Below are 20,266 nucleotides of genomic sequence, written 5' to 3'. Positions count from 1 at the left end.
TGCCTTAGGCCATTTGGTCCCCGCACTCACAGTTCCCAGACTCTGCATTACCTGTGCCATTGATCACGCCGTGTCCCCACACGGGCGCACAGCACCGCGAGCAACCGCACTGGCAACGGATGAACCCCAGAACCCGCAAAGGTGAGAGACCGGTTCGTGACACAGTTTACTTTATAATCCGTTCTCTGCCTGAAAAAAGCGATACACAGCACACAGTGACTCAGTCACATACCATATCTGTGTGCACTGCTCAGGCTCAGGCCAGTGTGCTGCATCATCTATTATCTATATATAATATTATATATATCTGTCTGACTGCTCAGCTCACACAGCTTATAATTGTGGGGGAGACTGGGGAGCACTACTGCAGTGCCAGTTATAGGTTATAGCAGGAGCCAGGAGTACATAATATATTATATAGTGAGTGACCACCAGACACACAGTGCAGTTTATTTAATATATCCGTTCTCTGCCTGAAAAAAGCGATACACACAGTGACTCAGTCAGTCACATACCATATCTGTGTGCACTGCTCAGGCTCAGGCCAGTGTGCTGCATCATCTATTATCTATATATAATATTATATATATCTGTCTGACTGCTCAGCTCACACAGCTTATAATTGTGGGGGAGACTGGGGAGCACTACTGCAGTGCCAGTTATAGGTTATAGCAGGAGCCAGGAGTACATAATATATTATATAGTGAGTGACCACCAGACACACAGTGCAGTTTATTTAATATATCCGTTCTCTGCCTGAAAAAAGCGATACACACAGTGACTCAGTCAGTCACATACCATATCTGTGTGCACTGCTCAGGCTCAGGCCAGTGTGCTGCATCATCTATTATCTATATATAATATTATATATATCTGTCTGACTGCTCAGCTCACACAGCTTATAATTGTGGGGGAGACTGGGGAGCACTACTGCAGTGCCAGTTATAGGTTATAGCAGGAGCCAGGAGTACATAATATATTATATAGTGAGTGACCACCAGACACACAGTGCAGTTTATTTAATATATCCGTTCTCTGCCTGAAAAAAGCGATACACACAGTGACTCAGTCAGTCACATACCATATCTGTGTGCACTGCTCAGGCTCAGGCCAGTGTGCTGCATCATCTATATATATTATATATCTGTCTGACTGCTCAGCTCACACAGCTTATAATTGTGGGGGAGACTGGGGAGCACTACTGCAGTGCCAGTTATAGGTTATAGCAGGAGCCAGGAGTACATATTATATTAAAATTAAACAGTGCACACTTTTGCTGCAGGAGTGCCACTGCCAGTGTGACTGACCAGTGACCTGACCACACTGACCACCAGTATAGTTAGTAGTATACTTATATTGTGATTGCCTGAAAAAGTTAAACACTCGTCGTGTGACTTCACTTGTGTGTTTTTTTTTTTTATTCTATAAAAATAAAACTCATTCTGCTGACAGACAGTGTCCAGCAGGTCCGTCATTATATAATATATAATATATACCTGTCCGGCTGCAGTAGTGATATATATATATTTTTTATATCATTTATCATCCAGTCGCAGCAGACACAGTACGGTAGTTCACGGCTGTGGCTACCTCTGTGTCTCTGCACTCGGCAGGCAGTCCGTCCATAATTGTAATACCACCTAACCGTGGATTTTTTTCATTCTTCTTTATACATACATAGTTACATAGACATCTTCTCTTTATCAACCAGTCTATATTAGCTGCAGACACAGTACAGTACGGTAGTTCACGGCTGTGGCTACCTCTGTGTCTGCACTCGGCAGGCAGTCCGTCCATAATTGTATACCACCTAACCGTGGTTTTTTTTCATTCTTCTTTATACATACATAGTTACATAGACATCTTCTCTTTATCAACCAGTCTATATTAGCTGCAGACACAGTACAGTACGGTAGTTCACGGCTGTGGCTACCTCTGTGTCTGCACTCGGCAGGCAGTCCGTCCATAATTGTATACCACCTAACCGTGGATTTTTTTCAGTCTTCTTTATACATACATAGTTACATAGACATCTTCTCTTTATCAACCAGTCTATATTAGCTGCAGACACAGTACAGTACGGTAGTTCACGGCTGTGGCTACCTCTGTGTCTGCAGTCGGCAGGCAGTCCATAATTGTATACTAGTATCCATCTCCATTGTTTACCTGAGGTGCCTTTTAGTTGTGCCTATTAAAATATGGAGAACAAAAATGTTGAGGTTCCAAAATTAGGGAAAGATCAAGATCCACTTCCACCTCGTGCTGAAGCTGCTGCCACTAGTCATGGCCGAGACGATGAAATGCCAGCAACGTCGTCTGCCAAGGCCGATGCCCAATGTCATAGTACAGAGCATGTCAAATCCAAAACACCAAATATCAGAAAAAAAAGGACTCCAAAACCTAAAATAAAATTGTCGGAGGAGAAGCGTAAACTTGCCAATATGCCATTTACCACACGGAGTGGCAAGGAACGGCTGAGGCCCTGGCCTATGTTCATGGCTAGTGGTTCAGCTTCACATGAGGATGGAAGCACTCAGCCTCTCGCTAGAAAAATGAAAAGACTCAAGCTGGCAAAAGCAGCACAGCAAAGAACTGTGCATTCTTCGAAATCCCAAATCCACAAGGAGAGTCCAATTGTGTCGGTTGCGATGCCTGACCTTCCCAACACTGGACGTGAAGAGCATGCGCCTTCCACCATTTGCACGCCCCCTGCAAGTGCTGGAAGGAGCACCCGCAGTCCAGTTCCTGATAGTCAGATTGAAGATGTCAGTGTTGAAGTACACCAGGATGAGGAGGATATGGGTGTTGCTGGCGCTGGGGAGGAAATTGACCAGGAGGATTCTGATGGTGAGGTGGTTTGTTTAAGTCAGGCACCCGGGGAGACACCTGTTGTCCGTGGGAGGAATATGGCCGTTGACATGCCAGGTGAAAATGCCAAAAAAATCAGCTCTTCGGTGTGGAGGTATTTCACCAGAAATGCGGACAACAGGTGTCAAGCCGTGTGTTCCCTTTGTCAAGCTGTAATAAGTAGGGGTAAGGACGTTAACCACCTCGGAACATCCTCCCTTATACGTCACCTGCAGCGCATTCATAATAAGTCAGTGACAAGTTCAAAAACTTTGGGTGACAGCGGAAGCAGTCCACTGACCAGTAAATCCCTTCCTCTTGTAACCAAGCTCACGCAAACCACCCCACCAACTCCCTCAGTGTCAATTTCCTCCTTCCCCAGGAATGCCAATAGTCCTGCAGGCCATGTCACTGGCAATTCTGACGAGTCCTCTCCTGCCTGGGATTCCTCCGATGCATCCTTGCGTGTAACGCCTACTGCTGCTGGCGCTGCTGTTGTTGCCGCTGGGAGTCGATGGTCATCCCAGAGGGGAAGTCGTAAGCCCACTTGTACTACTTCCAGTAAGCAATTGACTGTTCAACAGTCCTTTGCGAGGAAGATGAAATATCACAGCAGTCATCCTACTGCAAAGCGGATAACTGAGGCCTTGACAACTATGTTGGTGTTAGACGTGCGTCCGGTATCCGCCGTTAGTTCACAGGGAACTAGACAATTTATTGAGGCAGTGTGCCCCCGTTACCAAATACCATCTAGGTTCCACTTCTCTAGGCAGGCGATACCGAGAATGTACACGGACGTCAGAAAAAGACTCACCAGTGTCCTAAAAAATGCAGTTGTACCCAATGTCCACTTAACCACGGACATGTGGACAAGTGGAGCAGGGCAGGGTCAGGACTATATGACTGTGACAGCCCACTGGGTAGATGTATGGACTCCCGCCGCAAGAACAGCAGCGGCGGCACCAGTAGCAGCATCTCGCAAACGCCAACTCTTTCCTAGGCAGGCTACGCTTTGTATCACCGCTTTCCAGAATACGCACACAGCTGAAAACCTCTTACGGCAACTGAGGAAGATCATCGCGGAATGGCTTACCCCAATTGGACTCTCCTGTGGATTTGTGGCATCGGACAACGCCAGCAATATTGTGTGTGCATTAAATATGGGCAAATTCCAGCACGTCCCATGTTTTGCACATACCTTGAATTTGGTGGTGCAGAATTTTAAAAAAAACGACAGGGGCGTGCAAGAGATGCTGTCGGTGGCCAGAAGAATTGCGGGACACTTTCGGCGTACAGGCACCACGTACAGAAGACTGGAGCACCACCAAAAACTACTGAACCTGCCCTGCCATCATCTGAAGCAAGAAGTGGTAACGAGGTGGAATTCAACCCTCTATATGCTTCAGAGGTTGGAGGAGCAGCAAAAGGCCATTCAAGCCTATACAATTGAGCACGATATAGGAGGTGGAATGCACCTGTCTCAAGTGCAGTGGAGAATGATTTCAACGTTGTGCAAGGTTCTGATGCCCTTTGAACTTGCCACACGTGAAGTCAGTTCAGACACTGCCAGCCTGAGTCAGGTCATTCCCCTCATCAGGCTTTTGCAGAAGAAGCTGGAGGCATTGAAGAAGGAGCTAAAAGGGAGCGATTCCGCTAGGCATGTGGGACTTGTGGATGCAGCCCTTAATTCGCTTAACAAGGATTCACGGGTGGTCAATCTGTTGAAATCAGAGCACTACATTTTGGCCACCGTGCTCGATCCTAGATTTAAAGCCTACCTTGGATCTCTCTTTCCGGCAGACACAAGTCTGCTGGGGTTGAAAGACCTGCTGGTGACAAAATTGTCAAGTCAAGCGGAACGCGACCTGTCAACATCTCCTCCTTCACATTCTCCCGCAACTGGGGGTGCGAGGAAAAGGCTCAGAATTCCGAGCCCACCCGCTGGCGGTGATGCAGGGCAGTCTGGAGCGACTGCTGATGCTGACATCTGGTCCGGACTGAAGGACCTGACAACGATTACGGACATGTCGTCTACTGTCACTGCATATGATTCTCTCAACATTGATAGAATGGTGGAGGATTATATGAGTGACCGCATCCAAGTAGGCACGTCACACAGTCCGTACTTATACTGGCAGGAAAAAGAGGCAATTTGGAGGCCCTTGCACAAACTGGCTTTATTCTACCTAAGTTGCCCTCCCACAAGTGTGTACTCCGAAAGAGTGTTTAGTGCCGCCGCTCACCTTGTCAGCAATCGGCGTACGAGGTTACATCCAGAAAATGTGGAGAAGATGATGTTCATTAAAATGAATTATAATCAATTCCTCCGCGGAGACATTGACCAGCAGCAATTGCCTCCACAAAGTACACAGGGAGCTGAGATGGTGGATTCCAGTGGGGACGAATTGATAATCTGTGAGGAGGGGGATGTACACGGTGATATATCGGAGGGTGAAGATGAGGTGGACATCTTGCCTCTGTAGAGCCAGTTTGTGCAAGGAGAGATTAATTGCTTCTTTTTTTGGGGGGGGTCCAAACCAACCCGTCATATCAGTCACAGTCGTGTGGCAGACCCTGTCACGGAAATGATGGGTTGGTTAAAGTGTGCATGTCCTGTTTTGTTTATACAACATAAGGGTGGGTGGGAGGGCCCAAGGACAATTCCATCTTGCACCTCTTTTTTCTTTTCTTTTTCTTTGCATCATGTGCTGATTGGGGAGGGTTTTTTGGAAGGGACATCCTGCGTGACACTGCAGTGCCACTCCTAGATGGGCCCGGTGTTTGTGTCGGCCACTAGGGTCGCTAATCTTACTCACACAGTCAGCTACCTCATTGCGCCTCTTTTTTTCTTTGCGTCATGTGCTGTTTGGGGAGGGTTTTTTGGAAGGGACATCCTGCGTGACACTGCAGTGCCACTCCTAGATGGGCCCGGTGTTTGTGTCGGCCACTAGGGTCGCTAATCTTACTCACACAGCTACCTCATTGCGCCTCTTTTTTTCTTTGCGTCATGTGCTGTTTGGGGAGGGTTTTTTGGAAGGGACATCCTGCGTGACACTGCAGTGCCACTCCTAGATGGGCCCGGTGTTTGTGTCGGCCACTAGGGTCGCTAATCTTACTCACACAGCTACCTCATTGCGCCTCTTTTTTTCTTTGCGTCATGTGCTGTTTGGGGAGGGTTTTTTGGAAGGGCCATCCTGCGTGACACTGCAGTGCCACTCCTAGATGGGCCCGGTGTTTGTGTCGGCCACTAGGGTCGCTAATCTTACTCACACAGCTACCTCATTGCGCCTCTTTTTTTCTTTGCGTCATGTGCTGTTTGGGGAGGGTTTTTTGGAAGGGACATCCTGCGTGACACTGCAGTGCCACTCCTAGATGGGCCCGGTGTTTGTGTCGGCCACTAGGGTCGCTTATCTTACTCACACAGCGACCTCGGTGCAAATTTTAGGACTAAAAATAATATTGTGAGGTGTGAGGTATTCAGAATTGTTAGAGTCTCCTGCCCTGTGCTGCCACGTCGTCATGGCAACCGGGAGACAAGTGCTAGTGGAGTAACCTGAGCGCAGCTGATACTCCGGTTCGGGTCTTTTGCTGTGCAGTGGTTATAGGCTCTGTGCACAGCAGGGGATCTGGTGCTGGTTTTTGTGCTCACAGTCTGTGAGGTCTGAGTGGGGCGTGGACAGCACCTGCTTTATAAGGCCTCTTTTCAGAGTAAGCAGATGCTGCTGAATCTTTGTTGGTTAGTCAGTTCATGAAAGTTAGCCAGTACTGTGTAGCTTTGTATTTGTTTGTTGCTTACTGCAAATAGGCCTGGGGATTTGGTATTACACTCTGCCAATCCAGACCTAGCAGTAAGACTGGAGTCAGTCGTTTAGCTTGCTGGGGTTCTGTTACTACTCTGTGAACTTAGCAAGTTTGCGGCTGTATTCTAAGACTTGCCTGCCTAAATCCTGTCTCACTGTGCTAGGTGTCAGGGGTCAGTTTAGTGGCAGTAAGCTAAAACCTGTGCACTGCAAGTGAGAATTAGGATTGTGGAGATTCTCCTTGTGTCTATCATTCCATCTCTGACCAAGGAGTTTACTGCCACACCCGTTGGTAACCCTTTAGGGTTTTGCTGTTGCCCTTAGCAACAGCATTTCGGGTTCTCTACGTATTAAAACACAACATCTTGCTTTTCCATCTGTGCAGTTCTAATACAAGGGAGATACCCAGTTCCTTAGCCTCTGGGCTTCTCTGTTCACTTTGTGTGTATTTTGTTACCCTATCACCTTCTGTGTACGTTATGTCATATTCCCCAGTTTGTCTGTGAGTCCATTTGTTTCGCATAACAGTTCAAACACCAGTACATTCCTGCAGACACTGGAGTGCATAACAGTTCTGACACCAGTACTTTCCTGCAGGCACTGGTGTGCATAACATATTCAGCAGCCCAATACTCCTGTTGAAATTTTGTGGGAATATGGAGCATACCCCTCAAAATACGTTGCAACAGGTGGTCGATCAGGTGCAGGTCCTGACCCGACAATTTAATGATTTGTCCATTAAAATGCACACCTCCCAGGCTGCTGGCGGTGCTCCCGCAGCAGCAGCACCTGCAGGGGTTAAGGAGCCGAAAGTAAATCTCCCGGATCGTTTTTCTGGAGATCGCTCGCAGTTCTTTTGTTTCAAGGAGAGCTGCAAGCTATACTTCCGGCTTAGGCCTCAGTCTTCTGGGTCGGAGATTCAGCGGGTGGGCATAGTGATTTCCTTGCTACAAGGAGACCCACAGGTCTGGGCATATGGGTTGCAGCCTGACTGTCCGTCGCTTAAAAGTGTTGATGCTTTTTTTACGGCACTGGGCATGTTGTATGATGACCCTGACAAGACGGCCTCAGCCGAGGCTCAGATTTCGATCCTTAAGCAAGGGCGAAGGCCAGTAGAGGTTTACTGTACGGAGTTTCGGAGGTTGGCCCATGATACCCAGTGGAATGACCCAGCCCTGAGACACCAGTACCGAAGAGGTCTTTCTAACCAGATAAAGGACCAACTGGTACAATATCCCTTGCCTGATAGCTTGGATCAGCTCATGCAGTTATCCATCCGGGTGGATAGACGGCTGAGAGAGCGTAGGCTTGAAAGGGAGACTGAGATTTCCTTCCTTCCCAAGGGAACCTCGGACTCTGAGGAATTTTCTGAGGAGCCTATGCAGATTGGGGCTACCCGCCTCTCCTCGCGTGAGAAGACGCGGAGGAGACAGCAGGGGTTGTGTTTGTACTGTGGGAATAAAGGTCATGTGGTAGTATCATGCCCAGAAAAGCCGGAAAACTTCAGGGCCTGAGGGTGATGGGAAATATCCTGTCAGGCCAGAAGTCAGAATTTCCCAAGAAGACTTTTATCATTCCGGTGACCTTGAAGATCCTCGGTCAAACTGTCAAGACTGAGGCCTTTGTGGACAGTGGGGCCGACGGGGTTTTTATGGACCGCCAATTCGCCCTGAAACACTCTGTTCCCTTAGTACCCTTGGCATCGGAAATTGAGATTTGTGGGTTAAACGGGGAACCATTATCCCAAGGTAAAATTACCTCTTGCACTAGCCAGATTTCTTTGTTTATTGGAGCCACACACTCTGAAAAATTGTCCTTTTATGTGACTGTCTGTACTTTTGCCCCATTGGTGTTGGGGTTACCCTGGTTAAGGGCCCACAATCCTCAATTTGACTGGGTCTCTGGGGAGATTCTTAGTTGGGGTACTGATTGTTTCAGGAGTTGCTTGAGCCTTCCAGTCAGGCTCTCGCAGCTAAATTTGCCAGGATTGCCAGGGTGTTATGCAGATTTTGCGGACGTGTTCTCCAAAAAAGTTGCAGAGGTACTACCTCCCCATCGCCCCTATGACTGTGCCATTGATTTGTTGCCAAATGCTAAGCTTCCCAAGAGCAGGTTGTACTCCCTGTCACGTCCTGAGACTCAGGCTATGGCAGAGTACATTCAGGAGAACTTGGCTAAGGGATTTATCAGACCTTCACAGTCTCCAGTTGGGTCGGGGTTCTTCTTCGTGGGTAAAAAGGACGGTTCGTTGCGACCCTGCATCGACTTCAGGGAATTGAACCGTATCACAATTAAAAACTCATACCCACTGCCTCTCATTTCGGTCTTGTTTGACCAGCTTCGTACTGCCACCATTTTTTCTAAGATTGACCTACGCGGTGCGTACAATCTAATCCGAATAAGAGAGGGGGATGAATGGAAGACTGCCTTTAATACCCACTCAGGGCATTATGAATATTTGGTGATGCCTTTTGGGCTCTGTAATGCCCCGGCAGTCTTCCAGGATTTCATGAATGATGTGCTCAGGGAATATTTGGATAGATTCTTAGTTGTATACTTAGATGACATCCTAATCTTCTCCCATTCCCTGGAGGAACATCGGAAGCATGTACGCTTAGTCCTCCAGAAACTCAGAGACCACCGGCTTGGGGCAAAGCTGGAGAAGTGCGAATTTGAAGTTCAGCAAATCGCATTTCTAGGATATATTATCTCCCCAGAAGGTTTCCAAATGGAGGGTTCCAAGGTACAGGCAGTCCTGGATTGGGTGCAGCCCACTAGTTTGAAGGCGCTTCAGCGTTTCCTGGGCTTTGCGAATTTTTATAGACGATTTATCGCTGGATTTTCGTCTATAGTGGCGCCCTTGGTGGCACTCACTAAGAAAGGGGCGGATGTTGCTCACTGGTCTTGTGAGGCTAAAGCGGCTTTTGCCCGTCTCAAAAGGGCATTTGTTTCGGCCAAGGTGCTGCGACACCCAGATCCAGAGCGTCCTTTTGTGGTGGAGGTGGATGCCTCTGAGATGGGTATTGGGGCAGTGCTTTCTCAGATGGGAGTGTCTGATAATCGCCTTCATCCCTGTGCTTACTTTTCCCGTAAATTTTCGCCTGCCGAGATGAATTATGACGTGGGTAACCGGGAATTGTTGGCTATTAAGGATGCACTCGAGGAGTGGAGACACTGGCTTGAGGGGGCTAAGTTTGTGGTCTCAATTCTCACTGACCATAAGAATCTGGCATATTTAGAGTCAGCGAAGCGTCTCAATGCCAGGCAGGCACGATGGGCTTTGTTTTTTGCTCGCTTTAATTTTTTGATAACATATCGCCCTGGGTCAAAAAACATCAAGGCTGATGCGCTCTCGCGGAGTTTTGCTCCAATCCAGGAGACCACCGAGGAGCCGTTGCCCATTGTTTCCCCATCATGTATTAAAGTGGGCATTACCCAGGACCTCTTATCATTAGTCCTTAGAGCACAGGAGCAGGCTCCTCCAGACCTTCCGGTAGGTCTTTTGTTTGTGCCTCCTAGGTTAAGACAGCGAGTGTTTCTGGAATTCCATGCCAAGAAGTCGGCAGGTCACCCGGGTATTGCCAGAACTCGGGAGTTGCTATCTAGGGCGGTGTGGTGGCCCTCGGTGGCTAAGGATGTGGATCAGTGGGTTCGGGCATGTGACATCTGTGCCCGAAATAAGACTCCTAGAGGGGTTCCTGTTGGCCCATTACATCCACTCTCTATCCCATCTAAGCCATGGACCCACATTTCAATGGATTTTGTGGTGGACTTGCCCAAATCCTCGGGGATGACAGCCATCTGGGTTGTCGTTGACAGGTTTTCGAAGATGGCGCACTTCGTTCCACTGGTTGGGCTGCCATCGGCCAGACGCCTGTCTGAATTATTTATGCTGCATGTTGTGCGTCTCCACGGGTTGCCACTTGATGTGGTCTCTGACCGCGGATCCCAGTTTGTGGCCAAATTCTGGAGGGCATTTTGTTCCGATCTCCAGATTTCTGTCAGCTTGTCGTCAGGCTACCATCCGCAGTCTAATGGGCAGACTGAAAGGGTGAACCAGTCCTTGGAGCAGTTCCTCAGGTGTTATGTCTCCAAGTGTCAGACTGACTGGGTTGCTCATCTGTCCATGGCGGAGTTTGCCTATAACAACGCGGCTCACTCTGCTACAGGGATCTCTCCCTTCCTTTGTGTGTATGGGCATCATCCTAAGGCCAATTCTTTTGACCCCCTGGACTCCACGCCTGGTGGTTCCTCTGTGGTTTCGGTCCTTAGAGGTATTTGGCGGAAAGTGAAGAAAGCCCTTGTGTCTGTGTCATTAGTGACCAAAAGGGTTTTTGATAAGCGGAAAAGACCCTGCAGCTTCAAATTAGGAGACTTCGTCTGGTTGTCTACCAAGAATTTGAAGTTGAGACAGCCATCTCATAAGTTAGGCCCCCGGTTCATCGGCCCTTATAAGATCACCAGGGTTATCAATCCGGTGGCATTTCAGTTAGATCTGCCCCGTTCTTTGGGTATCAATAAAACATTTCATTGTTCCCTTTTAAAACGGGCGATTAGTAATCCTTCTTCCAGTGGAAGACCTTCCCCTCTTCTGATACGTGGCCAGAGGGAGTTTGTTGTTGAAAGGATTCTTGACTCCAAGGTGGTTCGGGGTCGGCTGTCATTTTTGGTGCACTGGAAGGGGTATGGCCCGGAGGAGCGGTCGTGGGTGCGCAGTTGTGATCTTCATGCCCCCAGACTGATACGCTCTTTCTTCTCGCAGTTCCCCGATAAACCCGGTGGTAGGGGTTCTTTGACCCCTCGTCAGAGGGGGGGTACTGTTAGGGTCTCCTGCCCTGTGCTGCCACGTCGTCATGGCAACCGGGAGACAAGTGCTAGTGGAGTAACCTGAGCGCAGCTGATACTCCGGTTCGGGTCTTTTGCTGTGCAGTGGTTATAGGCTCTGTGCACAGCAGGGGATCCGGTGCTGGTTTTTGTGCTCACAGTCTGTGAGGTCTGAGTGGGGCGTGGACAGCACCTGCTTTATAAGGCCTCTTTTCAGAGTAAGCAGATGCTGCTGAATCTTTGTTGGTTAGTCAGTTCATGAAAGTTAGCCAGTACTGTGTAGCTTTGTATTTGTTTGTTGCTTACTGCAAATAGGCCTGGGGATTTGGTATTACACTCTGCCAATCCAGACCTAGCAGTAAGACTGGAGTCAGTCGTTTAGCTTGCTGGGGTTCTGTTACTACTCTGTGAACTTAGCAAGTTTGCGGCTGTATTCTAAGACTTGCCTGCCTAAATCCTGTCTCACTGTGCTAGGTGTCAGGGGTCAGTTTAGTGGCAGTAAGCTAAAACCTGTGCACTGCAAGTGAGAATTAGGATTGTGGAGATTCTCCTTGTGTCTATCATTCCATCTCTGACCAAGGAGTTTACTGCCACACCCGTTGGTAACCCTTTAGGGTTTTGCTGTTGCCCTTAGCAACAGCATTTCGGGTTCTCTACGTATTAAAACACAACATCTTGCTTTTCCATCTGTGCTGTTCTAATACAAGGGAGATACCCAGTTCCTTAGCCTCTGGGCTTCTCTGTTCACTTTGTGTGTATTTTGTTACCCTATCACCTTCTGTGTACGTTATGTCATATTCCCCAGTTTGTCTGTGAGTCCATTTGTTTCGCATAACAGTTCAAACACCAGTACATTCCTGCAGACACTGGAGTGCATAACAGTTCTGACACCAGTACTTTCCTGCAGGCACTGGTGTGCATAACAAGAATAGACTGAAAATGAGTGTAAATTATGGTTTTTGAGGTTAATAATACTTTGGGATCAAAATGACCCCCAAATTCTATGATTTAAGCTGTTTTTTAGTGTTTTTTGAAAAAAACACCCGAATCCAAAACACACCCGAATCCGACAAAAAAAATTCGGTGAGGTTTTGCCAAAACGCGTTCGAACCCAAAACACGGCCGCGGAACCGAACCCAAAACCAAAACACAAAACCCGAAAAATTTCAGGCGCTCATCTCTAGTATATACCACTCATATTATCAGTAAGAATGATAGTGTTTTAAACAAAGAAATGCTGTATCAATGAAGAACCTCAATAATATAGAGGAGAGGCAGAACCAAATAACTAAACAATTGGAAACTGAACTACCATACTAAAATAGAGATCAATAGTATCGGTAATTGTCATGTAATACAGAACCTGTACATACAGTATCTGAGAAGTCTCTAGAGCAGGGGTGGGGAACCTCAGGCCCGCAGGCTGTATAAGGCCCACAAAGCCACTTGATCCGGCCCGGCAAGGCTCACCTAACAGAGGGAGATGCCGGGTGCCCGCTGAGATTTTGTTACCAGCGGGCACCTGGCTCCTCCTCAGCAGAAGCCGGAGGCAGGAGCTTTCTCCTGAGCTCCGGCTCAGGCAGTGTACATGTGAGGCGCTATGGGAGAGACGTCATGATGTCTCTCCCATAGTTCCGAGGAGCGGGCGGCCAGGCGGAGGGCATTGGTCCAGAAGCAGAAGCGGGGCTGGTAAGTATTGTGTGGTTATTTTTTTTTTATGTGTGTGTGTGTGTGTGTGTAAGCGGCGCTACTAGGGGGCATAACCTACAGAGGGCATATCTAATGGGGCATAACAACTGACTCGGGGCATATCTAATGGGGCATAAAAAGTGACTGGGGGCATATCTAATGGGGTATAAAAAGTGACTGGGGGCATATCTAAGGAGGCATAAAAAGTGAGGGCATATCTAATGGGGCATAACAAGTGACTGGGGGCATATCTACTGGGGCATAACAACTGACTGGGGGCATAACTGCTGGTGACAGGCTAATTTTTAAGTTGATAATTTTTGTATGGCCCCCGAAGGATTTAATAATTATTCAAATGGCCCTTGGTAGAAAAATGGTTCCCCACTCCTGCTCTAGAGCAATCCTTAACCATGCACTATAATTCACACCTGTAAAGCTACAGTCTATCAGGTACCAGAAGCAGCATGATTCTGACATGGAGAGGGTGGTCACACTACATGAAGATCAGGGGGGTCAACTCAAAACGAGAGTGTAACAGAGTCCAATCTTCAAGAGGGGGCCTGGGGTTGGAAAGTGCAGAACAAAACTGATCCAGGCCCTTGGGTGACTGTAGGATAAGTTGGTATGAGACACTTGTATGCTTAGAGGAAATCCCCAACAGAATCGAATATTCCTCTTCCCGAGGCCATCAGTAAGGGGCTTTAATAGGCGTTTCCGTTGAAGAGTGCTCCATGAAAGATCGGGGAAGATTTGTATTTTTGACCCGTTAAATTCCATCTCTTTTAGTTTTTGTGCTTTGCTAAGGATGTCTTCTTTAACATGATGGTAGTGGAGGTGACAGATAATATCTCTAGGAGCCCGTGAGGGTAGGCCTCCCAGACGCAGAGCATGATGGAGCTAGGTCAAATAGGATCGAGTTATCCTGAATAAGTTTGTTAAAGAATTTAGTGAGTGCGTCAACATTACCCGGGCCTTGGACATCTTCTGGTAGCTCCTGAACTCGATGATTGTTCCGTCTGCGTCTATTGTCTAAGTTGTCTAGTCAGCGCTGGATGACCATTAGTTCCTGTGCATGCAGTGCAACTGAGTCTTGCAGATGTCTGTGTGATGAATCTATTTCCTCCCGATGCTCCTCCATATCTGAGACTCTGTGGGACATATGTGAGAGGTCAGCTTTAAGTGCAGAAATCTCTACTTTTCCAGCAGTATTTTCTTTTTTTCACATCCCAAAAAATCTTGTTTCATGGGAAGATCTTTTTTTGTAGGAAGAAAGCGTAGGTGATACAAAATGTCTGCCTTGGTGGGGTCTAGAGAGGTCAGTGGACAACTTAGTCTGTGTTTTCGTGACTCTAGTGACAGTAGAAAAGAGAGAAGAGGCTGAGGTAGAGCAGGTGTCTTCGCTAGCAACATCCATCTCGAGGGGTTAGATAGCGGTAAAAGTTAAATTGTGCAGATGTGGCAATGGCTTTCGGGGTGTCAGACAGCCACCTTTTTTATTTTTTCCCATTAAAATAGAAGGATGCCATACAAAAACTACTCAAGTGTCATGAGATACAACAGGATGAAATATGAGTGGCGCTATAATCTGTAGCGCTACATAAGGCTGGTTCCCAGGTGTCAGCAATCAGTATCCACCCCCATATTCTAGGGGCAGATTAAGGGGGTCATGGGCCATAAGTGAAAGGAAGGTGGCCTGCAAGGATCTAACCTCCTTGAGTGGCCCGGGAAGGTATTTCAGTATCTCACTGTGGTTTTAGGCTTCTATGGGCCAGAGATACTATCCACAGTCCTTTCAGTTTTCACAATTTATGCCGAAGCTTCCGGGAAAAGAGAAGGCCGCAACCTGTAGTTAGTGTAATTAACTAATAGACTTGAATTTACAGACCCCCAGCTCTAGGGATTAATAGGTAGAGGGAGGGTTAGAGAGAGTGGAAGATGGCGTTTCCCCATCCAGACTCACCACCAGTTGTCTACCCAAATGCTCCCTGTGTCAGGTGCTGCTGGGGCGGGAGGCGCTGGTCACAGTACAACCAGTGACTGCGGCACCTCAGACACAACCCAGCTGTGTTTAAAAGTCACCGGAATCTTCACTTCACCACGGCCAGGCAGTCTCCGGCTAGGAGCAATCCTGCATTCCTAGCTGTGGGACCCTCAGGCCGACCAGTAGGCAGCAAGGTGGCGGGTGTGGGTAAGCAGGCCACCCAGCAGCAGAGCTATGTCAGGGGAGGGAGATCCGCTGCACACGGACAGGTCAGTGGACCCAGACTTCTCTCTACTGTATGTCCCCGGCAGCAGGCAGCAAAATCTAGGTCCTGGCTTGAAGGGGATGGGTAGGCCTCAACCTGCAGGGACAGCTCTGTAGCTTTCACCCACCAACTCAGGGCAGCAAGACAAGGTTGGTGTGGTAATGTTGGGATCTGGACAGGGCTGGCAAGGGGTCAAGAGCCACTTTGTGTGCTGAAATAGAAAGGAGCCCTTGTCTCACACGTCTGCCTCCTTAGATGGCCAGGCCATGTCCCCCAGACAGAAAATGTTAAAGAAAATTGTACATTATATTTTAATCTCAGGCTTGGTCCACAGGATCTGAATGTAAAAAATTGGAATTATAATTTTATTACTCCCAAGGGTTTTCAAAATGTTGGTCACAAAATCATGCTGCTCTTAAACAGGGCATTCAAATGTTTATTATCATCCTCTTTGGAGTAGCTAGGGCCATTATTTGATGAGTCTGAGTTAACTCAGGTTGAGAATAACCTCTATTTGCGAAAAGGGTGCAGTCTTACTGAGGGCTATTGGTTTTAGACAGCAGTCTACTGAATGTACTGTAGTTTGAACAGTGCTTACTGTAATTGTAAATTTAGATGTATCTGCACAATGGGGTTAACGATTTTCTGTTACAATAACAAGCTCTTGATAGTCTGGATGCTTTAATGCAGTTAGCTATAATTACTGACACAGGAATTTGAATGTGATTCTTACCCCTCATAAATTCCTCACCAGAGGAGTCTATGTAGATTGGGGCTTTGCGATTGCTGGTGGTGAGGAGAAAGAGAGTCAGACCAACATCTCTGCTGTAAGTAGTCAGGAAATGACAAGGATGAGGTGTATACAAGAAAAATAAGAATTTACTTACCGATAATTCTATTTCTCGTAGTCCGTAGTGGATGCTGGGGACTCCGTAAGGACCATGGGGAATAGCGGCTCCGCAGGAGACTGGGCACAAAAGTAAAGCTTTAGAACTACCTGGTGTGCACTGGCTCCTCCCCCTATGACCCTCCTCCAAGCCTCAGTTAGGATACTGTGCCCGGACGAGCGTACACAATAAGGAAGGATTTTGAATCCCGGGTAAGACTCATACCAGCCACACCAATCACACCGTACAACTCGTGATCTAAACCCAGTTAACAGCATGATAACAGAGGAGCCTCTAGAAAAGATGGCTCACTACAGCAATAACCCGATTTTTTGGTAACAATAACTATGTACCAGTATTGCAGACAATCCGCACTTGGGATGGGCGCCCAGCATCCACTACGGACTACGAGAAATAGAATTATCGGTAAGTAAATTCTTATTTTCTCTAACGTCCTAAGTGGATGCTGGGGACTCCGTAAGGACCATGGGGATTATACCAAAGCTCCCAAACGGGCGGGAGAGTGCGGATGACTCTGCAGCACCAAATGAGAGAACTCCAGGTCCTCCTCAGCCAGGGTATCAATTTTGTAGAATTTTACAAACGTATTTGCTCCTGACCAAGTAGCTGCTCGGCAAAGTTGTAAAACCGAGACCCCTCGGGCAGCCGCCCAAGATGAGCCCATCTTCCTTGTGGAGTGGGCATTTACAGATTTTTGGCTGTGGCAGGCCTGCCACAGAATGTGCAAGCTGAATTGTACTACAAATCCAACGAGCAATAGTCTGCTTAGAAGCAGGAGCACCCAGCTTGTTGGGTGCATACAGGATAAACAGCGAGTCAGATTTTCTGACTCCAGCCGTCCTGGAAACATATATTTTCAGGGCCCTGACAACGTCTAGCAACTTGGAGTCCTCCAAGTCCCTAGTAGCCGCAGGCACCACAATAGGTTGGTTCAGGTGAAACGCTGAAACCACCTTAGGGAGAAACTGAGGACGACTTCCTGAGGAAGCTGGTAGTTAACATCAGCGAAACGCGTAGAGACGATACTGCTGGACAGATTTCACTGATTATCCCCTGCTAAATTGGAGAACTTTATACTTTCGACTGACCCGGACGGCACGAATTGGTCTCTCCACCTTGGACCCAACTTGTTATGGTGAGATGGGAAAAAAATCCCTACCTGCATGAAAAAGCTTGCACATTGTGCTTAAAAGAGGGACTTTCAAAAGTTGTCACTCACCAAATACCCATACTGTGGACCATAATCTGGAGAGAATCCTAGCCTGGGGTACCATTTAATTCTCCTAGGGGAATAGTGAATGTCCTTGACCCACGAACTGAGCTTTTTAAGCTGATGACCCATGAACTGAGTCTTTTTTAGCCAAGTATAGATGTCATAAGTTCTATATGTTTTCAAATATTTTAATAAATTATTTTATTAATTCAACATAAAACCTACCGTCCTTTTTGAATTGTATTTTCTCTATCATTAATTATGTCATTTTGATTTTCTGAGAGATTAGAGGGATTAACCCACTGGTACAACATAGCGCAGGTGTCTTTTCTCTCGTTTTTTGTGACTATATTGGGGAGTACCACCCCCCACACCAGCTGCTATTGACAGCGCACCCCATCCATATTTCTCCATAGACACTCCTGTTTGCAGGAAATGTAGGAATCGACCCAGTTGAATTTCCTCCGTCGGGCCTTACTGGCCTCGCACCACGCAACATATTTTCGCCAAATGCGGTGATAATGTTTTGCGGTTACATCTTTCCTGGCTTTGATCAGGATAGGGATGACTTCATCCGGAATGCCTTTTTTCCTTCAGGATCCGGCGTTCAACCGCCATGCCGTCAAACGCAGCCGCGGTAAGTCTTGGAACAGACAGGGTCCTTGCTGGAGCAGGTCCCTTCTTAGAGGTAGAGGCCACGGATCCTCCGTGAGCATCTCTTGAAGTTCCGGTTACCAAGTCCTTCTTGGCCAATCCGGAGCCACGAATATAGTGCTTACTCCTTTCCATCTTATCAATCTCAGTACCTTGGGTATGAGAGGCAGATGAGGGAACACATACACTGACTGGTACACCCACGGTGTTACCAGAGCGTCTACAGCTATTGCCTGAGGGTCCCTTGACATGGCGCAATACCTGTCGAGTTTTTCCCAACGGTTTATAATCATGTGGAAGACTTTTGGGTGAAGTCCCCACTCTCCCGGGTGGAGGTCGTGTCTGCTGAGGAAGTCTGCTTCCCAGTTGTCCACTCCCGGAATTGCTGACAGTGCTATCACATGATTTTCCGCCCAGCGAAGAATCCTTGCAGCTTCTGCCATTGCCCTCCTGCTTCTTGTGCCACCCTGTCTGTTTACGTGGGTGACTGCCGTGATGTTGTCCGACTGGATCAACACCGGCTGACCTTGAAGCAGAGGTCTTGCTAAGCTTAGAGCGTTGTAAATGGCCCTTAGCTTCAGGATATTTATGTGAAGTGATGTCTCCAGGCTTGACCATAAGCCCTGGAAATTCCTTCCCTGTTTGACTGCTCCCCAGCCTCGCAGGCTGGCATCCGTGGTCACCAGGACCCAGTCCTGAATGCCGAATCTGCGGCCCTCTAGAAGATGAGCACTCTGCAACCACCACAGGAGGGACACCCTTGTTCTTGGTGACAGGGTTATCCGCTGATGCATCTGAAGATGCGACCCGGACCATTTGTCCAGCAGGTCCCACTGGAAAGTTCTTGCGTGGAATCTGCCGAATGGGATTGCTTCGTAGGAAGCCACCATTTTACCCAGAACCCTTGTGCATTGATGCACTGAGACTTGGCTCGGTTTTAGGAGGTTCCTGACTAGCTCGGATAACTCCCTGGCTTTCTCCTCCGGGAGAAACACCTTTTTCTGGACTGTGTCCAGGATCATCCCTAGGAACAGAAGACGAGTCGTCGGAACCAGCTGCGATTTTGGAATATTGAGAATCCAATCGTGCTGCCGCAACACTACCTGAGATAGTGCTACACCGACCTCCAACTGTTCCCTGGATCTTACCCTTATCAGGGAATCGTCCAAGTAAGGGATAACTAAAATTCCCTTCCTTCGAAGGAATATCATCATTTCGGCCATTACCTTGGTAAAGACCCGGGGTGCCGTGGACCATCCATACGGCAGTGTCTGAACTGATAGTGACAGTTCTGTACCATAAACCTGAGGTACCCTTGGTGAGAAGGGTAAATTTGGACATGAAGGTAAGCATCCTTGATGTCCCGAGACATCATGTAGTCCCCTTCTTCCAGGTTCGCAATCACTGCTCTGAGTGACTCAATCTTGAATTTGAACCTCTGTATGTAAGTGTTCAAAGATTTTATATTTAGAATCGGTCTCACCGAGCAGTCCGGCTTCGGTACCACAACAGTGTGGAATAATACCCCGTTCCCTGTTGCAGGAGGGGTACCTTGATTATCACCTGCTGAGAATACAGCTTGTGAATGGCTTCCAAAACTGTCTCCCTGTCAGAAGGAGACATCGGTAAAGCCGACTTTAGGAAAACGGCGAGGGGGAGACTTCTCGAATTCCAATTTGTACCCCTGAGATATCACCTGAAGGATCCAGGGGTCTACTTGCGAGTGAGCCCTCTGCGCGCTGAAATTCATTGAGACGGGCCCCCCACCGTGCCTGATTCTGCTTATAAAGCCCCAGCGTCATACTGAGGGCTTGGCAGAGGCGGGAGAGGGTTTCTGTTCCTGGGAACTGGCTGATTTCTGCAGCCTTTTTCCTCTCCCTCTGTCACGGGGCAGAAATGAGGAACCTTTTGCCCGCTTGTCCACGAAAAGACTGCGCCTGATAATACGGCGTCTTCTCATGTTGAGAGGCGACCTGGGGTACAAACGTGGATTTCCCAGCTGTTGCCGTGGCCACCAGGTCTGAAAGACCGACCCCAAATAACTCCTCCCCTTAATAAGGCAATACTTCCAAATGCCGTTTGAAA

The 20,266-nt window shown here is 47.9% G+C and overlaps 1 protein-coding gene across 8 annotated transcripts in view; it reads left to right on the top strand.

Annotated features, from left to right (window-relative positions):
* ADGRL3 (adhesion G protein-coupled receptor L3) overlaps nucleotides 1-20,266 on the top strand; it is a 1,270,535-nt gene that overhangs the window by 239,401 nt on the left and 1,010,868 nt on the right. The window lies entirely within an intron of this gene.

Source organism: Pseudophryne corroboree, chromosome 1 (genome assembly GCF_028390025.1).
Source record: "Pseudophryne corroboree isolate aPseCor3 chromosome 1, aPseCor3.hap2, whole genome shotgun sequence".
Taxonomy (NCBI): Eukaryota; Metazoa; Chordata; class Amphibia; order Anura; family Myobatrachidae; genus Pseudophryne; species Pseudophryne corroboree.
This window is presented reverse-complemented; position numbering and strand designations above follow the sequence as displayed.